The sequence below is a fragment of the Rhodamnia argentea genome, chromosome 4, assembly GCF_020921035.1.
Source record: "Rhodamnia argentea isolate NSW1041297 chromosome 4, ASM2092103v1, whole genome shotgun sequence".
NCBI classification, from domain to species: domain Eukaryota; kingdom Viridiplantae; phylum Streptophyta; class Magnoliopsida; order Myrtales; family Myrtaceae; genus Rhodamnia; species Rhodamnia argentea.
Window position 1 is genome coordinate 9,690,748 of NC_063153.1, and position 20,562 is coordinate 9,711,309.

Consider the following 20,562-nt stretch of genomic DNA (forward strand, 5'->3'; position numbering starts at 1 on the left):
ATTTGGAAATCTCATCAACTTGTCAAGTGCATTCATCGAGTATTTCATCTGTCACTCAAAATTACTAAGCCTACTCGCCTGTCACTCAAAATTACTAAGCCTACTCGCCGCTACACGAGTATCAAATTCATATGAACGTATTCCTTCACCCAGAGATCCTTGCAAAGTATTTGATCAATTTTACCCCAACATCACGACACCCGTGTGATCTCAATCCATCAAACCCCTCAGCTAACATCAGCGAGTAATATTTGAAAAAGAGACCGTTCGTAATCCCAAAAATGGTAAACGCGGGTAGTTAAGCTCCCGCGTTTTGTCCCTTTCAAGTGGCCTCAGCTTCTGGAATCCTGAGGGCCTTTTGAAAGATACCATTAAAATATATGAAGAAATTGGGAAAAAAATAAGGAAGATGAAGATAAAGTCAAGAGTTCTAGACAATAGAATTGGTTCACTAAATTCAAATGAAATTGATGGGCAATCAGAAAGCGGCGTCCTCCATGACAGAAGAAAATATATCTGGGATTTTCTCACCAGAGGCTCCGTTAGGTAATCGTTTTACACCAAATATTTAATTTCTTTTCCGGAAAAAAGAAAGTCAGCACCTATATAAAGATAGCCAAATAGGTAAGAACTCATGTCGGTTGTAAACATCTGTTCGCAACATCAATCGGTCACAAATCCTTGTCAGCAACCTCATCCTCGTCACTATCCCAACAACTATGACAAAGGCATCTCTCATGGGAAACTAGTCTTCGCTTCTAGAGAAGGAAACCAAATCAAAACATTTGCATGCAATACATGAGGTAAGCTTCTTAAATGTACATTCCAGGGAGATGGACTTCACAAATAACAGAGGAAAGCTAGTTTTCCAAGCCTAACCTATAAATTGCGCAGGTAAAAATGGGTCATATAGATGCTTCGTCGAGGTCTACCATGTACCTCGGGGCCACAAAGCCCTTGATCCCATGCGAGAGAAAGTCTTAGTACAGAGATATGTGCAGAGTAAGAGAACTGACAATAAATCATATGACTGAAGAAAAATTGATCGGAAGAACTGCAGATTGTTGACGCCTAAATTTTGACTAATCTATTTTTTGCATAAAAATTATAAAAAATCATCTCATATATTTATTTTTAGCGTACATTGCATTGGCATATAATTGGGCAAGCAGAACACTTAATTTAGCATGCGTCTAGACTAGGCACGGGATGAAAAATATACCGAGAAGATTTGAAACTTCAGGGACTGTATTGCAAATACTTAAAACTTCGTGGACTGTATTGCAAATACTTGAAACTTCGGGGACTGCATTGCAAATACCAAGAGAAGATGAAGAAGGGAAGATGATGAAGGGAAGGTGATGAAGAGAAGATAATGAAAGGAAGATGGTGAAGGGAAGATGAAGAAGAGAAGATGAATATGATGAAGGGAAGGTGATGAAGAGAAGATGATGAAGAGAAGATGAAGAAGGGAAGATGATGGAGAAATTTGGCTATAAAAGGGGGGAGAGTTCTTGAGAATTGAAGGAGGGAGTGAAAGAGAATTGAGAGAGTTTTAGAGTGGAAGAGAATTGAGAGAATTTGTGAGAGAAATTCTTTAGAGAGGAAAAAAGAGAGTTCTTGAGAAAAATCGTAAGAGAAAATTTGAGAGTGAAGAAAAGAGTTTTAGTCGAGCATCATCTTCGACGAGTCCCGGCACGTACTTCGCCTCTCGCCATCCAACAACGCCACTGCTTGCCTTTTTTCGACGATAGCCACGTTCTTCCAACTCCGAGATCTTGAAGGAAGCCATAACGTGTACGTGAGTAAGATTTTGTGGAATAGAAGGTAACCCTTTCCATCTCGATCTACAAAAATGTAATCGTTTGGTGTGAACATTTGTTTGTTTATTTTAGACATGTCACGTGTCCCAAAATTTAGCATTATTACATGTTAATTTATTTTTGTAAATACTCGTGATTGGCTGCGTTTTCTTTCTTTCTAAATCATCCATGGTGTATATCGTACAAAGTTCAATGTTTTACATCCCCATAAAAAAGAAGAAAAAACCAAAAAAATTGCATCTTTGAATTTCAAGTAAAATCCATCAAAATTGCCAAATCAAATATTTTTCATGAAAATGGTACCGAAAGGGCGTTAGAGTAATCTAGCGTAACCAAATCCCCGAATTCAAAATCTCTGGTTCGCGGAAATAAGATAGTTTTCTCCCGCTATTTTATTTAGGTTTCTAATCAACCTACCGAAAATGATTAGTGGCGACTCCAAATTCAAAACACGTTGCATGTTAATTATTTGAACCTTAAGTTGCGATTTGGTATGGACTTGGGAGAATCCGAGTTAGGTTAGTTAATTAATTAACCTGATAATCCATTAGCCCGAAAATTAACTTGTTTATTTTTTAGGTCGTGACGACTTGGCGACTCACTGGGGACTAAAGAGGACTTAGGCCAGAATAATTTCATGAAAAATAAAATCACTTGATCCGGCAATCTTTTTTGAATTTTAATCCTTAGGTGTTAATTGGTTTTGCGGGAAAGGGAGTTATAAGGGGAGGAGTCTGTGGCTAACCTCTGTTTTGCGAGCTTGGTGATGAGAATTTTAATTTTTGAACTATCGGAGTGCTGATTGCTTTTAAAATGTCGTGCATGCCTCTATATAATTGCACTACACCACCTTGACTTGTGACCGAACCCGGGTCACCCGATAGTTTCAGGATGGTATTTATGTGGTTCTTTAACCTTGGCGGTAAGGCTTCGCTAAAGGTTATCCCGCTTGGATCCCGAATTCTTCAAAAAATGGCTCAAGAGTTATTCTCATGCACGTAAGGCTATGATGCATGAGAGTTGCTCTTGTCGACCGAACCAAGCCGAGATGATTGGACCCGACTAGTCGTGACTATGTATGCAAGGCAGCAACTAGTCATGATGAACGTACGCGAGGCTGCGACATGTCGTTCTGTCTTTCATTTCATTTTGCTAAAAGAACTAAAATCTGAATCCACACTTCATGTGCATGTCTTTGTGATTGACATTTTTTTCCTACGAGCGGTAATTTCTTGTCTCTTATGCCCTGTTATCTCATTTTTATTTTGGGCTGGTCCATGGTTTAGGTTGATTTAATTGGCACGTGATCTATATACGAATGGGTCGCAACGATATCCGTTTCGTGCCTACTCCAAAGCTAGAGCTCAAGAAGCTATGGGGTAAGTTGAAACCGGATGGCCAGCAAGTACGTGCTCAAGCGTATCGGGTTCATGTTGCCAATTCTTGAGATTGATGTTCAAAGCGGGATCATGCAAGCACTTGCTCATTTTTGGTGCCCCGAGACGACCACGTTTGTGTTCGGAGGTAAGTTTGAGCTCACACCCACTCTGGAAGAATACAAGATTGCCATCGGAAAATCAATTGAGTTGGATGTGGTTGAACCACCTATTCGGGTAGATCCGGTGGTAGTGCTTGCTGAATTTTTGGGTTCGACTAAAAAAGAAATTGAAAAAGTGCTCAAGGGTAACTCACTAGGGCATGCCCATTATCTTTCCTCATTGAATGTTTTGAAAATAACTCCGACCTCATGAGATCTAAGATTTTTATCTTAACCTTTTTTGGACTTATCATTTTTCCATTCCGTCGTAACGCTATAGATCCCGTGATAGCATGGACGGTAAAACAAGTTTGTGGTGGGGTCAATTTTGTAAACACCATCCTTGCTGAAACTTTCATTTCACTAACATGTTTCGCTCATTCCAAAAAAGAAAACAAGAAAGAAAAAGATAAGACTTTTCGAGCCCCAATTGAGCTTTTACAAATCTGGTTTTTCTCACACCTTTCTCAATTCGGGGAAAACATGATCGTATTTGAAATGGGTATGACTAACAACCCTATTTTAAGATTTAAACAAATACAGGATCAAACTAAAAACTTGCACTATACGCAGTGGGTCCATTTATTCGAGAATCCAAATCCTAAGATTTTCCTTTGGCAAGTCTGTATGGTTCCGAGTGGTAGAAGCTCGATTGTGCCATGGCGACCGAAACCCGTGCCTTTGATGGGCATTTATGGAGCAACCAGCTATCGGCCTCTTCGGGTTACACGACAATTTCGGGTTTTGCGGGATATCCCGCCTTCACTTGGGCCCAACGAATTCCAAGTTCAATTTGAGAAGGACGAGAACTACGAGAGCGTAACCGAGACGTCATTCGAGGCTTGGCAGGAGTGTTCTAATCGGAAGCCGATTTGGCCCATAGAGGAGCTCACCGGAAAAATGAGGAGTCACTTTGCCACAACTCAGTATATTCAGTTTCATGCCATCCCCGCTGAGATACTCCCGAAGATCCCGATCGTGACAATGCAGCATACCCGTCAAGCTCAACTCAAAGCCAGCGAAGAGAAGGCGATGAAGGCCCAAGAAAAGGCAAGATGCTTTGGCAAATGAGAATGCACGATTGCGGCGCGCCTTGAAGGCCCATTCGTCTATAGATCACGTGGCCTCTAAAAAAAGAAAAACCGTTTGATTTCTTGGTTTGCTTAAATTGAGTCATGTATTTACTTTCATAGGTTGATTGTTTAGGAATCTCATCGTCTTATTTCCAATTTCACACTTTGCTTATGTAGTTTTTACAATTTCATCGGTTGTCCTCAATTCTGATTTGGCTTGTTCCTGTTGTACGATTTTTACTAAATTCTATGATCGAGTTTTGAGTAAGTGCCAAACACGAAAGTTGTAGACCTATGTTTGAACTAATGTCTTACAAAATTTCAGAATTAAATTCATAATTTAATATGGCCCTTCGTTTTTTCAACAACATGCGGTTATAATAGTTTTCTGAACGTGATTTTTGGAAAGACACATTAAACTGCTTTGATCCGTGCATTTCTAATCCGATTAGCCAACATAAAAGTTGTTCATCATCTTCTCAACTATAAGCTCGTAAAATTTGGACATGTTTTGATCAACGCGCAAATTGATACGGATTTTTTCGTAAAAGCGGACAAACTGAAAATTACATGTTTCAATCCTTTGGTTATAATCACTTTGTTCGTTTGAGTCTAGAAGGATGCCATGGACCGGCTCGATATTCTTGCTCTCTGTACTCATTTTGCGTTTATTACTACGTACAGGTAATTTATCACGGATCCTCCACATATTACTCGATCGATCGCGAGGAAGATGGCCGACATCAACGCCACCGTTAGTGCTGCCCTAGACGAGAAACTTGGCTCCTTGACCGAGCGCTTCGAAGGGATGATGTCCCGAAAGATGGAAGAAATGATGGCTGCCTTCGCCGCCAAACTTCAATCATCCACCACCAGCCCACCGCTAACCATTCCTGCTCCATTTCCTCCTATGGACAACTCCGGTAAAGCCCAGGAAACTGCTCCCTATCGGACAATGCCGCTAGAAGATGTGATCTTCACAAGCGTGAGCGCGAGCACGAGCACGCCGCCCGTAGTCCCAATCCCCCAAGCCAGCCCCGTGGCCCCCGGGTTGAATGGTGATACGGCCAAGCAGTTGGCCCAAATGGAACAGAGGATCCGAGAGGTTGAGGGGACTCACAACATACCCCAGATTGACTTGTCTGTCTTTTCAAAGGTCACGGTGCCGGAGAAGTTCAAGATGCCCGACTTTGAGAAGTATGATGGAACTTCCAACCCGGTTCAGCACGTTCGGATGTACCAGGCAAGAATGAACAAGCATGCGACCAATGGCCCCCTAATGGTCCAGACTTTCCAGGCTAGTTTAAAAGAAGCTGCCATGAGGTGGTATACGGACTACGAGATCTATCGGATGGATGATTGGGAGAAGGCAGCTAATGCTTTCATCAAACATTTTAGCTTTAACTTGGACGTACTCACCACCGGAGAAGATCTTGAACGACTTGAGATGAAGAAAGGAGAAACAATCAAGCAAGTATGCCACCAGGTGGAGGAACGTGGCATCTCGGTGAAACCAGTCCCTCCGGAAAGGGAGCTCATGAAGTTGTTTGTTTCCACTGCCGCGAATTATGAAAACCCGGAATGCGGGATCCGTCTGCTACGTCATTCAGCCATCTCATCGCAATGGCTGAAGAAATTGAAAACGGTATGAAGAAAGGTTGGTACGATGATGTCACCACGATGACTAAGAGGTTTGCGGTAAGGAAAGATAAGGAACCGGCTCCACAAAGTTAACATGACCTACAGCGTAAACCCATGACCCGGACGCCGGTTGTGCGAGATTCCTAATCGCAGCGAGGCTAATTTCGGCGTGCAACGACAAAGAGGGAATCAACGGCCCCCTCGGCGGTTTACTCCTCTACCGGGAACCCCGTCACAGTACTCGCGGTTCTACGTAAGAGAGGTTTGCGACTTCGAGCCTCTACGATCCGGTAACACGAGCTCGCCAAGATATGATCCATCAAAGAAATGTGATTACCACTGCGGGGAGCCTGGACATGACACCGACAACTGTTTCGTGTTGAAGCATCGGATTCAAGATCTTCTTGATTCTAAGGCATTCTCGTTTCAAGGCAACAAACCGCCGAATGTCCAGAATAATCCTTTGCCGGATCATTCAAGTAAAGTTAATGCTATATTCGGGCCGGGGATTAGACGGGTTGGTCTTTGTTAAAGTTGAAGTAGCCGATGTTCTCAATGCTCCGATCGGGCGAGGATATTATGAGGTCGGTGAACCGATATCACTCGATCAGTTGAAGGAAAAGGTCTCCGCTCTCATGAAGAATGGATTCATAGTCCGGGCAAGTCAAACCGGGACGGTGGCCACTATATCCCAGATTGTCATTGATCGGGATCGGGAGCTTGCGGCTTTGACCCAACCCGGGACTTTTCAAGAGTCTCGGGTGGAAGATGCTGATATGACTAACTTGATCAAAAATGACCCAGAGGTAGCAGACATGCCCGCCTTGGAAGATGTAGCGGATGACGAACTTGGAATAGTCATTGCCTCGCCTCGGCCTTTTCCGTACGCTAATGACAAGGCGGTTCCTTGGTCCTACGATCTTGCCCCGATAACAAGATCGGGACGCGCTTATAGTGATGACCAACCGACTAAACAAGTCACCGAGAAAGATGCTAAGGAATTCTTGGGCTGTAATCAAGGCGAGTGAGTACGGCGTTGTCGACCCGATCTGCGGAAGTCACCGGCTCGGGTATCCCTACTCGAACTTCTACGGTCATCCGAGAAGCATCGGGAGTCCTTGATGAAGGTACTCGGCGAAATTCACGTACCCGAGAATGTTGAACATGACAAACTAGAGAACTTTGTGGGGACGATCCTTCTAAAGGATCGGGTTGCATTCGACGACGATGAGATTCCTCTTGAAGGGCGAGGTCATAACAAAGCTTTGCACATAACTGATCAAACATAAGCAAACTCACGTAGCTCGGGTACTTATTGACAACGGGTCGGCACTAAATATTTGCCCATTAGCCACATTGAATCGTCTTGGAATCGCACGGCCAGGTTGCGGACGGCCAAGACTTCCGTCCGCTCATTCGATGGCGTAAAGAAAGATGTCTTTGGGCAGATCAACTTGGAGATTCAGATCGGGCCTTCTTTGTTTGACATTCTCTTCCAGGTATTAGATATTCCTTCGGCCTTTAACCTTCTCTTAGGCCGACCTTGGATTCATAATGCCGGAGCTGTCCCATCAAGCCTTCATCGGAAAATTAAGTTCGTGGTCGAACAGAAGTTGGTATTTGTCCATGGGGAGGAAGATCACCAGATTTTCAATGAGACGGCCATCCCTTACATCGAGCCGACTCATGTTGAAGAAGATTCCTACCACGCTTTTGAGATAGTACACACTATCCATGCATCACCGAGAAAGTCCTTTGCCGGTTCCGAAATATCAGCCACTTCTCTTATGGTGGCTAAGATAATGGTTGGCAATGACTTCAAACCCGGTATGGGTTTAGGTCGACATGGCCAAGGGATTCGCACCCCAATTGAACCCAAAGGCCAATCTCATACAGCCGGTGCGGGATGTCGAGGACGTGGACATAAAAGAGGCGTAATGGGTCGCGGTAAGCAGGCATGCGATCCTTTACCCCCACCTCTATACACCACTTTCCGATCACCTGGAGTGGTTGGAGGTTACGATAATTTGACCCAATTCGAAGAAGACTTGGGGATTGTGTTCCCCAACACACCGAAGGATCGAGGTATTCCAGTTGAACCCATAGGGTCTGAAGAAGATGAAGGAGTCTTCGATATCGCTGGTTGTTTTGACGATGTAACCATTGCTGCTATATCCGAAGACGGAGCGCATGAAGAGGAACCTTACCCAGCACCTAAACCTTCCAAATCATTCGTCAATGCCATATGTGATGATCCACTGGAGGGTTTAGATTCAGAGTAACATCTTTATGTTTATGCAATCCCCTGCGTGGGACCTTTTACGTTTCCTTTAGGTTTTGGGTCACATTGGGATTTCTATTACGTGTTGCACTCTTGAATTTTTTCCTAGAAGATGTAATTTCATATCAATAAAATTGCACTATTTTTCGAATCTTGTTGAAGTATCCCAAACCAACCCGATGACGATAACCAACGACCAACAAGTTTGTCATCATGGTAAGAACCGAGGGTTGGGCTTCTTCAAGAATTCATGTCCCACGGTTTTGAAAAAAAAATAATAACAAAAAATAAATAAATAAAGTTCTTCAAAAAAAAAAAAAAAAAAACACCGCAATTAAACCTTGTTTGTTTTTCGATTTTGTTACTTTATGTTTCGGGGGGATACATGAGGAGGGAAATCTAGTGGATTCGAAGTATACGACCTAGATGAGTGCAGTCCGGATTATGAGGAAATTCGTCGGGATTTCGAACGACATGAGGAGATCAAGCCCTTGACCAGGTGAACAAACCTGTCTCGGTCAACCTAGGCGATGCGAGAAAACCCTAAAGAAGTTAAGATCGGGGCAAACCTTTCCAAAGAGATGATCGAGCGCTTGACTAAGCTCCCGAAGGATTACCAGGATATTTTCGCCTGGTCCTATGCGGATATGCCCGGTCTTGACCGTTCCATTGTCGAACATTGTTTGCCGATAGATCCTTCGGCTAAGCCGGTGGTGCAAAAGTCAAGGAGGGCCGCACCGAAGTGGTCCGGAAGATCAAAGAGGAGGTCATGAAGTCGCTTGACGTCGGATTCCTTGAGACTACGAGAATATTCGATTGGGTTGCCAATATAGTCCCGATCATGAAGAAGGATGGGCGTATTCGGGTCCGTGTCGATTATCGAGATTTGAATAAGGCCAGTCCCAAAGATGATTTTCCCCTCCCGCATATCGACGTACTTGTTGACAGATCTGCAGGATTTGAATTGTTTTCATTCATGGATGGTTTCTCCGGGTACAATCGGATTCTGATGAATGTCAATGACAAGTTGAAAACCACTTTCACCACACCATGGGGAATGTTTCATTACCGGGTGATGCCGTTCGGTCTCAGAAATGCTGGAGCTACTTACCAACGAGCCATGGTTGCCCTTTTCCACGACATGATGCATAATGAGATTGAGGTTTACGTTGATGACATGATAGCAAAAACAAGGCATGGAGAAGATCATGTCGAAACGCTCAAGAAATTGTTCGATAGACTCCGAAAGTACAAGTTACGCCTCAACCCCGCCAAGTGTGTCTTTGGGACCAGCTCGGGCAAGCTGCTCGGATTCGTGGTAAGCAATAAGGGTATTGAAGTCGACCCTTCTAAAGTCAAGGCTATTCGTGAGCTTAAGCCGCCGACGACGGTTAAAGAAGTTCGAAGTCCGATGGGCAGGCTAAACTATATTGCTCGATTCATCTCTCGGTTATCAGAAACCGCTAAGCCATTCCTCAAGCTGTTAAAGAAGAATGCGCTAATCCAATGGGATAGCGAATGTGAAGAAGCTTTTGGGAAACTGAAGCAGCATCTCATGAGTCCACCCGTGCTTATTCCTCCAACACCGGGCAACCTTTAATCCTCTACCTCACAATCCTTAGTGAGTCTTTGGGTGCTATGTTAGCACAAGAGAGGCAGGAGGATGGAAAAGAACGAGCCATTTATTATCTCGAGCAAGAAATTCACTGCGCCGGAAATGAAGTACACCGAAGCGGAGAAAACATGTGCGGCGTTAGTCTGGTACTTGCGCACAGGCTTCGGCAATATACCTTGCATTACCAGGTACTTCGGTGACAAAGTGCGATCCTATCAAATACTTGCTTAATCAACCCGCCTTGATTGGTAGACTTGCCAAATGGCGGATCCTCATCTCCGAATTTGATGTTCAATATTTGTCCCAAAAGTCAATCAAGGGACGGGCTATAGCGGATGTCCTAGCTGAAAATCCGGGGCGAGATGATGATGCCTATTATTCGAGGATCGGATCATGTCGGTGGAAGATTACATCTGGACTATGTATTTTGACGGAGCTGTCAATTTATCGGGATCGTGCACGGGCGCGGTTCGATATCTCCAAGTGGTCGACATTATCCTGTGGCCGCAAAATTGGTATTCCCTTGCACAAATAATATAGCGGAATATGAGGCATGCATCCTCGGTCTGCAGGCTGCGATTGAAATGGGGATAGCCCGACTCAAGGTGTTCGGAGATTCCGCTCGATTATCCTTCGACTGTTGGAAAGTGGAAGACGAGAGATGCTAAATTGCTACCCTACCATGAGTATCTGGATAAACCGGTGGATGAATTTGAGGATATCTCATTTGAGTATCCGTCCCGGGACTCATAATCGATTCGATCGATGCATTGGCTACCTTGTCTTCAATGTTACAAATCGCCAATGGACTTGAGGTTGACCCACTGAAAATCGAGGTATTAAAAAAGCCGGCATATTGTATGGCCGTGATCGATGAACCCGATAGTAAGCCGTGGTACCATGACATCAAAACTTATATTCGAGCGTAGTTCCCTGAAGAAAGTACCGTATCGACCAAAAGTACATAAGGAAGATGGCTTCAAAGTTCTTCTTAAACGGAGAAAATTTATACAAGCGATCATTCGATTACGTCCCGCTAAGATGCGTTGATTCAACCGGGCGGTTCGTCGATGATGGAAGTGCATGAAGGGATCTCGTGGTCCACACATGAATGGCCACATGTTAGCTAAGAAGGTCATGAGGTTGGGTTATTATTGGCTCACGCTCGAAAGAGATTGTATTCAGCATGTCCGGAGTTGTCACAAATGTCAGATTCATGGTGACAAGATTAATGTCCCTCCGAATGAGTTGCATCAGTTATCCGAACCATGGCCGTTTTCTATGTGGGGCATTGATGTTATTGGCCCTATCAATCCTAAAGCATCCAATGGGCATCGATTCATCTTGGTAGCAATTGACTATTTCTCTAAATGGATCGAAGCCGCATCCTATTTAGCGGTCACAGCACGAAATATCGTGAAATTTATCCGTCGAGATATCATCGCTCGATATGGTTCACCTGAAGCCATAATCACCGACAATGGCTCAAACTTGAACAACAAGCTAATGGAGGAATTGTTCAAGGAATTCAAGATCAAGCATCTGAACTCTTCTCCATATCGTCCTCGGATGAATGGAGCGGTAGAAGCCGCCAATAAGAATATTAAGAAAATCTTAGCAAAGACGGCTGAAAATTATCGCGATTGGCATGAGAAGTTGCCATTTGCGCTTATGGCATATCGGACCTCGATCCGGACATCTACGGGAGCAACCCCGTATTCTCTAGTATATGGAATGGAGGTCTGTTCTACCAATTGAAGTGGAAATTCCTTCGTTACGTATATTGTCTCAAGCTAAGTTGATGAAGCCGAATGGATCCAAGCAGAGGACGGCCCAATTGAATCTAATCGACGAAAAGAGACTTAAGGCTGTATGTCATGGCCGGTGTTATCAGCAGAGGGTTGCTAAATCATTCAACAAAAAAGTTCGGCCTCGATATTTTCAGATCAATGACCTGGTCTTGCGAAAATTGTTGCCAATAGTCCCACTCCCGGAAGGGAAGTTTGCTCCAAACTATGGTGGTCCATATATAGTAAAGAAGGTGCTCCCTGGTGGTGCTTTGATTCGGCCGAGATGGATGGTCGTGTATTTACCAACCCGAGTGAATTCGACTCCGTAAAGAAATATTATACTTGATTTACTACGATGTTTTCATAATCGAGTTATAATATTTATACAGATTCACAAGTTGTTCACATTTGGGCATTCGTTTGTTTCATCGCTACCAATTTTTGCTGAGAGATCGTTTCGAATGGGGGGTCTCTCCGGCCCAATTGAATCGGCCATCGGTAGCGTGAGATTTACATATTCACGAGTAAAAGGGGTTATCTTGCGAAAAAATATGATGACCAAGATGAAATCGGTAAAAACTTGCATTCGTTTCATCCATCGTAAAGCCTTACAAATAGATCATCGGGGTAGGAACGTAAAGCCAAACCGAGCCCTAATGAGCATCACAAAGGAGCTTAACTGGTCCTCCATACAATTGATGCTCCGCCTACACCGATCGCTTCGAGAATCAAGATCCGCCAGCTTAAAGAGGAGGAGCTCACATTTCTCTTTAAGCTCGGCTACCTTGTCCTCGTGATACTCGACAAGAGATTCCAAGTCATGGATCAGCATTCTCCCGCGGGCTATATCCAGGGTCGGATCGTCCATCCTTTCTTCCAGCCATGTGCATTGGAATTTCAAAACAATATTGAGCGGATCACGCTCAAAGATGGTCCGAGACATGGCCAAACGTTCCACCAAGTTTCTCCTCTCACGAACCAGCAAGGTGACTTGATCATTACCGTAGTCAAGGGCCTTCTTATAATTGTCGGCTACAAGACTGGCCAACACCAAGTTATCTGTCCGATCCCGATAGCGTGCCCTCACAAGATAGGCCAAAGTAACATCTTGATGAGCGTGATTGTAAGCCTCCAGGAAGTTAGTGAAGAGGGTAGGGAAGATCCTATATTCCTCTTCTAACTTGGTACCTTGAATAGAAGTAATGTCCATATCCCTAAACATAAGACGAATTTCAGTTTCGACCTCCGGATGGTTGGCTATATAAGAGTAGCCCTGGCCTAGGAGATTATAAAGTTTCTCCCATTTGGCCAAAACCTCAGCCGAGAAGACGTGTGCGGGGAGGGAGGCCATTGTTGTTGAAGCAAGCGAAAAAGAATGGATGCGAAAGAGTGCTTAGAAGGTTGGAGATGAAGATATGAAAGAGATAATCGTCTCGGCGTTAAATCCTAATTTAAAGGGCAGGAAAAGTCATAGCAATAATTATTGTGGGGGCCGAGTTAATTATCTGGGTGAAACTACAGACGTTTCGTCCGTGAATCACGGATCTACCATCTCGAGGCTCACGAATTCGAAAAAGTTGCGAAACGACTTAAAGGTTCCGCCATATTAAAAGAGGGACAAGCATACTGCAGAAAAGATTTGAGGGTCCCACCATGTTAGAAGGAAATGAAGAAGACAGAGCGGGAAACACGAAATCTTGGGAGAAGCACCGGCTTAGTGGTTTTCATCCACGTTAAAAGGGAGGCTACGGAACATGCATGTTTACTCGGAAGAATTTGGAGAGAGTAAGCATACAGCGGAGAGTAGAGTGAACAAAAGGCAGTAAGAAGTATTTCAATCCAACATGTTTGGAGGCTACCAAAGACTTCTTGGAGGCAACCAACCTAGACATCCCCGAGAATGAACTGCTGAATTTCGAGGCCGGATCCAGCGCAAAAGCCGTAAAACCCAACTCCCTTGGCGGTGAAGTTCATGATCTCGATAACAGCACCAACAATAGCAGCAGCAGCAGCCGTAGTCAACCCCGTAAAAGAAAACATCAAATCAAAGAGCTCGAAGCTGCCTTTAAGGAGTGCCCTTACGTGAACGGGAAACGAAAAAATGAGTTGAGCCGGAAGCTAGGAATGGAGCCCTTGAAGGTCAGGTTTTGGTTTCAAAACAAGCGGGCCCGAGTGAAGGTTCGAAGTGAAAGTCATGAACTTGCGTCTCTAAAGGAAGAAAATGAAGAGCTTCGAGCAGAGATCAAGAAGTATAGGGATGCTCTTAACATCGCTATTTGCCATGTCTCGGCAGCAACCCCATCACCTTTGGTGGCATGTTCCTTGATGAGCCACATCGAGCATTGAAAATGCTCATTTATCGATTCATCCTCCCGAGCAAGTTCTCGCACAATCGGATTTCGTTGGGGATACATCCCGAGAAAGTCGGCCTTGCGGAGGCGTAACCGATGCCCTTCGAGGGAAGTGACATGCATCACTACAATTGGAGTTTCCACGATGTCACGATCGGCCAATTCAACACCGATGAAACTCCGAATCACGTAGCCTACATGAAGCTTGAGTTTTTATTATGGGCTTTCAAAATATCACTCTTTTGAGCATTACTAGCTAGCCCTTATGAATTCTCAAGAGAAGTAGAGACATGCGTGAATGAATGTACTGTTTGTTACAAAGTCCCCATGTGAGACATTCTTCCTTTTACGCCTAGAGTTAATCAAGGGGCAAAGAACAAGTACTATCCGCAAATATCTTCATGCTTAAATGCGTGAATTCTTTGTCGATTTGTTGAACGCCGAAAGGAAAAGCATTAAAAGCCTTCACATAGATAGATGCAAAAAGATTTGAGAAAAAAATAGCTGCCTCGTTATTAGAGAAAGCAAAAAGATTCGAGGAAATAAGCGCCTCGGGAGGAAGTGAAAATATTTGAGGAGGGAAATAATCGCCTCGTTCGTAGGGGGAACCGAAAAGATCTCGAGGAAGGAAATAATCGCCTCGTTCATAGAGAAAGCGAAAAGATTTGAGGGCTCCTACATATCGGAAAAGGAAAAAGATGACAGATTGAGTGAGAGGCAAGAGTTATTACGAAATGGATCCAAGGCACTAAGACCGGAAAGGAGAGAAAAAGTTGTCATCTTTCGTAGAAAAAGCGAGAACCTATATGCGAGACTAACGGATCAGAAAAAGTTTATAAATGACCACCGGAACTCGTCACGAAAGACCACCATCACTTTTGTGATTTTCGGACGATTGTTTTGCAAGTCCGAGAACATCTAAAGCTCGGTCTCGGGTCGAAACAGCCATTTTTGATCTACATATGGAAGGTTTTAAAAGAAAAACACGTTCATTCCGGGCGGAAGTATGGGAACCTTCCTATCCTGAAGATCTGCGAGTCATGGTCATTGATGGCAACCCCGTTTCCCTCTCAATCCTCGTTGCTATCTTTGAGAAGTTGCATGTACGGGGGTTTTTGCTAATGCGAAAGCAACGGATGCCTTACAAGTGCGAGGCAGTACAAATATGATTTTGACATCGTCGTCACAGCCGTCGTAGGGATCGACATGGACGGTTTCGATCTCTTAAAGATCATTGATTCCGAGTTGGACATACAGGTCATCGTAGTATCAGCAAGTAATGATCAGCAGTTCATAACGAGGGCCATATCGCATGGTGCTCGAGACGTCCTGCAGAAGCCGGTCTACGTTCAAGTGCTCCAAAACATTTGGCAGCATGCTGTAAGGAAGCAATTACTTGTACAAAAAAACCACGACCAAGGCGACGACGACGATTTTATCCAAAAGAAAAGGCCCCTTTGGTCCGCCAAGCTTCATTCTATATTCATTGAGGCGGTTCGACGACTAGGAATCAATTCAACACGACCATCGGCTGTACATAAAATGATGAATATAGACGGACTCACCATGCAAAGTGTCACAAATCACCTTCAAAGGGTTAGAGATAAGGCGAGGAAGCACGATGCAGCTTGGGACCAAGGCGACCGGACCAGAGTTGGCTGGAAGATCAATTCCGGGAAAATCTACAGAGCAAAAGGTACCCGGCCACTTCCCAATCAAGAATACGAGTCATACCAACCTTCCGCTAGTGGTTCTAGTAGCAGACCAGTTGATCATCCCTACAAGTTCCCGAGCAACGATGGAGGCTCAAGCTTAAGGAGTCAGATCGCTCACGGCAATCTGTCACCGGTGTTAGCAAGTAACAATGCCCAATTCGAGTATCAATTGCTCGAAAAATCAGAAGATTACTTTGATGATGAGCTTGCTACCTTGATGAGCCTGTTTGGAAATGAAGGACCTCCGGAGCCGTGATCCGAAGCAAGTTATTATGGGTCTTCAAACAACGATTGTTGGTGTTTAGTCCAAGACAGAATCAGTTGATCGTTGAAGTGGCCAGCAAGAGAGGGGATTGCCAACTGTTTTGAGAACAATATAGCAAAAAACGAACCAACCATGGACGCCAACATCACCACGGCCTAGTGGTTGGGGGAATGACAGTGGTCCGAGGCATCCCGGGTTCGATCCTGGGATTTGGCATCAATGTACAAAGATTAATAAAAACTTTTTTGCTTCGCGATTCGGTGCCGATTGAAACTCAGCCAAGATGGTTACTGAACCTGGAGAGATAACATCCACGACACACGGTCTGATCCGGATGAATTGATCTTTTCAATTCAAAGTTTGCAAGGAATACGTACAAGGGTAAAGCGGTATCGTTTCAACTCGTTTAGAACGTGAGAACGTACATTGACGCTTTCCCTTTTGATTTTTACGGGGTCGCTTGCCTTTCCGGATAGGGAAGTATCCCTTCTCCTGAAAAATTAATGAAATGAGAAATTCCTGGAGCCTTTGACAATCTCATGTCTCAAACTAGATAATGAAGTTTTGCAACTCATTTGCATGAGCGGGGGCAACTCACAATTCACGCCCTTAAGAATTTTCTTACGTGCTTGCACCAAGATAAAAAGTTGCTACATTTTATATGCTCGAAAACACTCATATATTGCATAGTTTGTGCATGACTGTTCCTCGTATTTAATTTACCAACTCTGAATAAGGAACATGAACTACATAAGATACATCAAATGTATGGAATGGGGCATGACAGGATGATGAAAGGCAATCATTTCCCAAACACGTCCAATTTTTTCAGGCGAGATGAACGGTGGCAAAATTCCGCATTCCCCGAGGTAAAGAGTTTTCTCGCGAAAGGTACGATAAGCGAAGTGACGGAGGCGTTCATTTCTCTATCTAAACACTACGGGTGATCCATTGATTACCCCTTTTGAGCGATGGTTTCATTTCTTTACCCCTGTCAAGAACCACTCCACATCGGGGTCCAGACGGTTTAATTCTAGCAGCAACACGAGGTAAATGGTTAGAAATTTTCTTGCTCGGACTAACATTAATCTTCGGGTGTTTCTTTGCATTTATACTCGAATTTTAGTTCAAGTGCCTTAGGATGATGAAGAGCATTCACTTCTCTATCTATACACTTCATTCTTTGCATAGCCCACTTGAGCCTGCAAATTCATTTCTTAAACCCCTGTTGGTGATCATTTGCTCATTCCAAAGACGAAGATAGCATTTTCCCAAGGATTAGAATTGGAGATGGTCGGGTCAACGAGAGAATTCCCGAATGGACTCATTTCTTGTATGCTAGATTTTTTATGTTTACATAATTTTTCTTTGTAAATGTTTATGTTTGTTGTAATTCCTGGTTAAAAATCATTGGATTGTAAAAAAAAAAAAAAAAAAAAAAAAAAAAAAAAAAAAAAGGGCAAACTCAACTTAAAGGAGAAGGGCCCGCTCTCAAAAAAAAAAAAAAAAAAAAAAAGCAAAATAAAGAGATGTCGAAGAGCTCTCAAAGAAAAAGGAAAAGAAATCTCTTCTCGAAAAAAGAAGAAAAAAAGAAAAATGAGAGTCGGGAGTAAGAAAAGCAAAAGGCGATCTCATATGAAAATTTCGAGCATAGGAAAAGCAAAGTCCCTACCAAAAGTAAGGCCAATGCACATTCATTTGTAAAGTACTTCTGAATTTTGAATGTACATTTTTGCATGTTAAGTTGTAAATTCCATGTATATGTTTGCATTGTGTCTCTTGCAAATCCTTGATGAGACACTTGTTGTGAAGAAGACTCCCCAAGAAATCGGTTTGTAAAGTGCAATTTTCAATAGAAAATTACCATCCCTCATTCAATGATGGAATTCTTTCGAAGACATTTCCGGAAGACCATGATCGGTGACTAGTCGGCGACGATCACCAACGTCAAGCCCCTTCTCATTTAATTTATGAGCCAAAACGAGCCTTTTCGTTCCTCGGTCCCCAATCCTAGCCTACGTTATAACCATCCAAAGTCTCTTCGATTAGGGCACTTGAGTTAACGTAGAGTTAAATGATTTTAAGCATCACTCGAAGAAGTTCGAGCAAGATTATTTCTCTCTCATTTTTGCGGGATTCTTGACTTGTAAATCCGGAGCAAATGATGAAGAAATTCATTTCAACGATCTTGACTCAACTAGAGTCCCCTTTGTAAACCTTTGACCTAGCCCTCATTACGGTCCTAATCAAGACCTCCCGGATCGGCTCGGTCGTATCAATTGCGAGATTACTTGGATCCTTATCGAATGCGATGATGGAAAGATTGAGTGATTTCTCTTGAATCCTGCAGAGACGGGATAAATAGCTTTTCTCGAGAGTGAGAGAAAGCCCTTTCGGACTGAAGTCCCCCATTCAGCTCACATTCGAGGTATTCGTCATGTGAGAACCTCTCTGGACAAAATTGGTAATGCAAACTTGCGGAATGGTTATGCATGAACCATAGTATGAGTGATTGCATTATACTCATTGTTGAATATGTTTGTGTGTGTTACCTCCGACATTCTATGATACGTAATACATTCTCGATGTTCGAGTTCCCTCCCAAGGTCTTGAAATTCATCCAAGGATTATTGAATGAGCAAGTTTTTTGGCAAATGCCTACCGGGTACGATACTGGCAACTGTTTCGTTCCTTGATTAATCGTTTGGAGAACCCAGGTAAGTTTTCTGAACCCCTTTTCAAATTAACAACTCTTCGATGATAGTTGTTATGATTCAATTCGAGCAATATGCCCCTTTTGTACTTATCGATTCCATTCAATGGTGCTCCTATCAAACATTGTTCAATTCGGGCAGTATGCCTCTTCCGTCAGTCGTGAAGACATATGCATTGGCGATCTTGACATCTTATCAAATCATAACGACGTAGCTCTTATGATTTCGGTCTCGAATCACGAAGACGTATGCACTGGTGATCTTGACCTTTAGTCGGCTCATAATGACATAGCTCTTATGATTTTCGGCTCCTTTATCAAATCATGAAGACATAAGCACCCATGGTTTTGATCCAAACCAAATCATAATGACGTAGCTCTTATGATTTTGATTCCCTTTTGTCGAATCGTGAAGACATATGCACTGGCGATTTCGACATTTAATCAACTCACAACGACGTAGCTCTTGTGAACTTGATTTCACTTCTTTCGACTCACAACGACGTAGCTCTTGTGATCTCAAACGACACACATATCTTGCGCTGTCTTGCATTAGGGAGAAGTCTCTGATAACGGATAAGGCACCGATACCTTAAAATCCTTGCATCCGCAAAAAGAAGCTTGGAAATTAAGAGAACCATTAGCTTACGAGAAATTTGGTAAAACAGGTATTCTTGTATGCGATCCATGTGCGAGTTTCTCTAACATGAAAAATGAGAAGTTTTGACACATGTTATTTACAGTCTTGCATATCATGCATCACTTCATTACATAAAAAATGGGATTAAAACTCCCGCCAAAAAGTTCATCCATAATTTGCACTGTCAAAATTTAGGATTCAATTTTGTCTTTGAGCGGAACCTCTACGAGCCTCCACTCAAAGAGGGGCAGTTGTTGACGCCTAAATTTTGACTAATCTATTTTTTGCATAAAAATTATAAAAAATCATCTCATATATTTATTTTTAGCGTACATTGCATTGGCATATAATTGGGCAAACGGAACACTTAATTTAGCATGCGTCTAGACTAGGCACGAGATGAAAAATATACCGAGAAGATTTGAAACTTCGGGGACCGTATTGCAAATACTTAAAACTTCGGGGACCTGTATTGCAAATACTTGAAACTTCGGGGACTGCATTGCAAATACCAAGAGAAGATGAAGAAGGGAAGATGATGAAGGGAAGATGATGAAGGGAAGGTGATGAAGAGAAGATAATGAAAGGAAGATGGTGAAGGGAAGATGAAGAAGAGAAGATGAATATGATGAAGGGAAGGTGATGAAGAGAAGATGATGAAGAGAAGATGAAGAAGGGAAGATGATGGAGAAATTTGGCTATAAAAGGGGGAGAGTTCTTGAGAATTGAAGGAGGGAGTGAAAGAGAATTGAGAGAGTTTTAGAGTGGAAGAGAATTGAGAGAATTTGTGAGAGAAATTCTTTAGAGAGGAAAAAAGAGAGTTCTTGAGAAAAATCGTAAGAGAAAATTTGAGAGTGAAGAAAAGAGTTTTAGTCGAGCATCATCTTCGACGAGTCCCGGCACGTACTTCGCCTCTCGCCATCCAACAACGCCACTGCTTGCCTTTTTTTCGACGATAGCCACGTTCTTCCAACTCCGAGATCTTTAAGGAAGCCATAACGTGTACGTGAGTAAGATTTTGTGGAATAGAAGGTAACCCTTTCCATCTCGATCTACAAAAATGTAATCGTTTGGTGTGAACATTTGTTTGTTTATTTTAGACATGTCACGTGTCCCAA

General features: G+C 43.2%; 1 long non-coding RNA gene across 1 annotated transcript; it reads left to right on the top strand.

Moving 5' to 3' along the window:
* Positions 1-605: 605 nt before the first annotated feature.
* On the top strand, positions 606-20,309 carry LOC125314683. Its single transcript, XR_007198118.1, has 3 exons — positions 606-1,002; positions 17,061-17,065; positions 20,298-20,309. It is a non-coding gene; the product is annotated as an uncharacterized LOC125314683 (long non-coding RNA).
* Positions 20,310-20,562: the final 253 nt, after the last annotated feature.